A 5728-nucleotide genomic window follows, 5' to 3' on the forward strand; every position below is an offset into this window, starting at 1 on the left:
CAAGAGGAAAGAGCTCCTCAATCACTTCCCTGGCAGCCTCTTCGGTCAGATCCCGGAATTCGGTGCACATGTTAGGGAGCATGACGGTTTGGAGCGTCTCAATATCCTCCTCCTTTTGTCTAATAATGGCCTCCTTGCTCCGAATCACCTTCCCCGGATCTGAAATCGCCCCTAAATTCATTCCTCTTTGGAGATAAAGGTCGGCGTGCCTCGAACAAGGTCACACTTCTCCAAAGAAATTTTTTGCAATTTCGGCCGCAGCAGCCTCGGCCTTGGCTCTCTCGGAAGGACCTCCTTTTCGTCCTCCCGAGTTTTCTCTCGGCCCAAGAGCGCTTTCTCGGATCTCCCTAAGCCTCTGCTCATTGAGGAGATCCAGCTTCGCCTTCGCGGCCACCTTCTTAGTGGCATCAAGCTCAAGAGCGGACTGAGCCACGGCCTTCTCCTGCTCTATAATTCGAGCACCGGTCAGCTCGTTCCATCTCGCCAGCTCCTCGATCAACCTCGCGCTTCCCGCTACAAGCTGGGAGGGGGAAACCTTCTGGGATGAAGGGTCAGTGGTGACGTTCCGATCACCAGCCTGCAGCCGGGAGGGGGAAGCCTTCTGGGATGAAGAGTCAATGATGACGTTATGATCACCAGCCTGCGCGGGTTTCTCCTCCACTTGCTGCTCATTGAGAGCGACGGCCGACAGCGGCTGATCTGCAAAATTTAACGAAAGCATCAGTATCAACATGCATAGACATGCCAGAGGGCCCGTCATCAGCAGCGCCTAATGAACCTGCAAATCGAGCCACGAGAATAGATCAGTACCATGCTTGGCCTTCTTGGCCGAAGGACGCGTTTCCTCGCCGGCGGTAAAGGCTGTCTCCTTTCTCTTACGGACAAGGGGAGACCCCTCCTCATCAGAGTCCTCCCCATTGGTGATATCAACGATCTCCACCGTTGCCTTCTGAATAGGGGGAATGGGAGGTGGAACTGATGTCGACGCCATCGCCGCCGAAGACTAGGTTTTTCGCGTGTGGCGCGACATGTTACTAACAACCTTCGCCTGGGCCTCCACCACATTCAAGCTCCTCAGCTGCTGATCCATGAGATCATTCGGCGACGTCCTGCGGTCATGGGTTAGAGCCTTGGGATGCAAGTTAGCAACGGTTTTATCTCTCGTGCGACCCATCCTCCGAAGGATATCCTCGAGCAGTCCGGTCCAAAGTGGTCTCATAAGGAAACAAAGCAAGAGTTAAGTAGAAGAAATGAATCGAAGTTCGAGAAACAGGAACATTGAGAGCGGTGATGAGCCTCACACCGACCCCACTCACCCTGTGCTAGGGCCGGTATGAGGCCGACATGGCAGAGCGGCTCATCCTGGAGGATGATCTGCGTTGGGGGAATCCATCTTTTCGGCACTCCACTTTTGTCCACCTCAAAGAGCCTCATCGCCAGCCTCTCATCCTCCTTAAGAGGGACCTTGCTGGCATCCATCTTGAGCTTTTTCCGGGTGACCCATCTGTCGTGCTCCGCCTTAGTCTCATACCGCTAGATTAACTTGGTCTTTGAAAGAAGCGGGCGCGGATAGTCATCCCAAGCACCTTAACGTACACCCACCGATCTTTCCAGGTCCTTGCAAGAAGTAAGTTTGTCAACGAGACATAACCACTCGCTCCATTTGCACACTGTACCATCCGACGCGACCAGTTGACGGCGGAGATGATGAAGCCGGCGGAATAAATTCACCGTTGGGGCCTCTCCTTGAAGAGACAAAGCCGGACAAAGCCGACTATGGTCCTCACAACCAACGGATGCGGTTGGGCAACAAGAACGTTCATGGCCCTAATGATGGCCATAACGTACTCATTCAAATGAAACCGGAGCCCGTACTCCAAATGCCGCATGTATACGCCGATGTGACCGGGAGGGCAACAGACACTGACCCTCCTCGGGGATAACAATTGTGTATCCCCCGCCAAAGAAAAAATGGCCCTCGAAAAAGTCTCGCCGGAACAACTGGCGAACTTATGGGTCCAAACACGGTCAAGGCGGACCTTACAGGCGTCGCCGTGATCCATAACGTACTGCCTCCCCTCATTAGGACGAGCCCTTTCAGCATCACCACCGAAATCGTCTGCGTCATGATCGACATCATCGTCATCCTCTCATTCCTCCAAAACTTGAGGATCAACTTCAGGAGAAGGAGACCTAGGGCCCCCAAACCTTATCGGGATGGCATCTAGTATCCCTCCCCATCGGACGCGACGGGAACCCCGGCGCAGAAGTGCTAGTCCCGACGTCGAGCGAGAAGACATGATAGCAATGGTTACTTAACAAAATAAGAAGTTAGGAAATTTGTTTGTTTACCTTGAGGAAAAACACTCGCCGGAGCAACAACTCTAAAAATTAGAAGACAAAGAAGCCCTTGAAAGTTTAGAAGAAAATTTTGGAGAATGAAATTGATGGCCAATTTCACGGAATAACTGCCCTATTTATAGGAAAAGCCCATGAAGAAGGACCAATCGAGAAACAGACCCGTGAAGCGCCGACCCAATAATCAAAGAAACAGACACGTGTCGGACATGTAACCATGGAAAGTCAATCGTCGCAATACAAACGTCAATCAATGCAACAGTGACCAAGCGTCTTCAACACGCCCCCTCATATCTCTCTCGCCTATTCATCTTCCTCAAAAATTTCTTCGTATCTCGCTCTCCGCCGCCACATGATCAACCAAGCTAAGTAGCACTACGGGGGCAATCAAAAACAACCTAAGACTGTCAACCCCGGTCTCGGCCAAAATCACTTTCTCTTCCACATCGGATGCCCTTTACACATCCATGCGGAGGGGGATATATATGGTACGGCCTAATAAGAACCAGCCGAGATAGAAGAAGCCGTCTGAGAAAAAGTTTCAAATTACTTGCGCAGAATATACGCTCAAAGATACATCGGAGCCCATACCACGGCATAGACTACGGCTGGGGCAAATTGATGGGGCATATTCGCACCGTGACCAAGTCAACATATCGAGCAAGGTCAAGGATATCCACAAAGAAAGTCAACGACTTAGATGGATTTTGGACTAGCCGATGCAACCCATCGGCTGTCACACCGGTCTCGGCTGGCAACCGGCCAATAGGGACACGATCCGCGTACTCATATCCAAGACCCTCGGCCGGCCTGCCATGGGTCCATCGGCCTAGGGTAGAACGGTCTTTCCACCTGCTAGCCACTTGGCCACTACGTGACAAAAGGTGAAAGCCTATAAATACTCCTCAACCTTCATTGAGGAAAGCATCCAGAAATTAACCTAAGAATCACTATTCATCTGGTAATATCTTCCTTATCTCTCTACAATATATCCTTAACCAAGTAATAACAACTTATCCCTCTAAGTTTACTGACTTGAGCGTCGGAGTGAGTACGCTTGGCACAAAGCCAAGCCCTCAGTTCGTTCATTGTTGCAGGAGAGGCCGAGAGGAACGATAGAGGCGAGGAATCCAACTCAAGACATCATTCTACAAGCCACGGGTGGTAACAATACTTGCTCTGGAATTACACCCGGAACAGGTACAATATATCAACAGCTTATCCTAAGCACAAACTGTCAACAAGCATTACATTAAACATGAACTATATAGCATTAAATTGAGCCAATTTAACAAACATTACATTAAACTTGGAGAAGGGTGGCCGTAATGGAGAAGAGTACCATTACAACTTCAACTTCAACTTACTAAAAGCAAAAATAATCGACATTACGACATTACAACTTCAACTAAAAGCATAATCTAAAATGAACAATTCAGAAAATTATTTGCAGAAAAACAACCTGTCACTCTTGGCCTACTAATTATTATTCACCTCAATTATGTTTTACGACAAATTAATTCAGAAACACAAGTATAGAACAATTCAGAAAATTACAGAAGCATAGAACAATTCAGAAAATTACTACATCGAAAAATTAATTGAACTCACAAAAATTGAAAATCAACTAATCATACGATACATTTCAACACACAAAAATCGAATATCAACCATTAAATCAACTAATCAAACTATAAACTTCAATACACAAAAAAAATCGAATATCAGCTATTTAATGAACAAATGAAACGATAAATTCCAACACACAAATCATAATTTAGCAAAGAGTAATTAGAAATTTAAACCTAGAAAAATTGAAAGAGGCGTAAACATACTTGAATTGCTCTGATGGATGTTACGTGAGAAGAAAAACGATGATTATAAACCACTACTACAAATCCAGGCAACTACAACGCCCCATTAACAACGAGTATTCACGAAAATCACAATAGACGTTGTAGAATGTATGGCGCGAATTTTACTAAAATGAATTACAACGGGTATGGTTATAAAAACCGTTGTTATTAGTTTTAACAACGGGTTACACATACACAACCGTTGTTACTAATGTGGCGCAAAATTGACGCAAAGTTAGTGAAAAGTAATCACAACGGTTTCTTTTGGAACCCGTTGTTAAAACTTCTTTGACAACGGTTGTTAATTTACAACCGTTGTTAAAACGTATTTGACAACGGTTGTTGTTTAATAACCGTTGTCAATACCTTGCATACTATCAACCACACAAACACAAGTCTGCTGCAGCCACAAAACACAAACCTTAATAGACAAACACAAACCCAGCAGCAGCCAAACACAAACATAAAACACAAACCTTAACCGTCGTCTCTTTCTCTCTTTCTCATCGTCGCTTTATCTTCTCGCCATCACTGTTGATTTCATCGTCTCTTTACGTACGTTATGTAATTATCAGGTTTGTTTCATCGTCATTATTTTATTTTTCTAATTATTTCATTTCCATGTATGTGTTTTTATCGACCATTAGGTTCCGTTCAAAGATCTCTCTATATCGTCATATATATAGTCTGCAAATGCCTTTTTATCCGTCAAAGCCATCTTCTTTGGCGTCCTTCAGTACGGATCGAGCATAGTAAGAGTCTTAAGGATGATATCATTCATTTTGTTGGAGTTTGGAGTTTGTTTTGAAAGATTAAGGAGATGGTTAATTTATTTGGAGTTTGTTTTAGCAGTTAGGGTTTGGAGAATATATTGAGATAATGGAAATGCATCTTATTACTAACCCTTCTCATTCCATATTGTCCGTTCATATGCACAGTGATGGCAGTAATAATCTGGATCTTGATGATGACTGATCTATGGAGTTCAAAAAATGGAAGCAAATCAAACAAGCATAACTCAACACTTTCAAAATGATCATTTCATTTAATTTTAAACCAAATACATTACAGCAATTATCAGAAATCAAAAGATGTATAATAAGTTTTAACAACTCCTAGGTTAAGCGTAAAAAGCGCTTCTCAACCTGCCACCAATCACGCCACTCTGGTATACCGCTAACTTCCGGGTCATTGTCTTCATATTTTGCAATAACAGATTGAATATATGCAAGAACACGACTTGCATGTGGAGATAAGGTTGGAAGAGTACAACTCAACATATCTCTGGCTGCAGCCAAGTTGCGAGTAACAGGCCGACGAGGGTATGAAGATGATGATGATGATGAGGCTTTGTTGACAAGCCGATCGCTTCACGCCTCTTAATCCAATAATTCCGTTGATGTTCAAGGGATGCTTTGATTAATGGGTGTTGATCGGCGGGAAGCCCGGCGAGAACCTTCCCATCATCTTCAATCGTTTGTGTAAGCCATTCTCCGTTGTTGATAAAATTAGGG

Source organism: Silene latifolia, chromosome 1, assembly GCF_048544455.1.
Source record: "Silene latifolia isolate original U9 population chromosome 1, ASM4854445v1, whole genome shotgun sequence".
Classification (NCBI taxonomy): Eukaryota; Viridiplantae; Streptophyta; class Magnoliopsida; order Caryophyllales; family Caryophyllaceae; genus Silene; species Silene latifolia.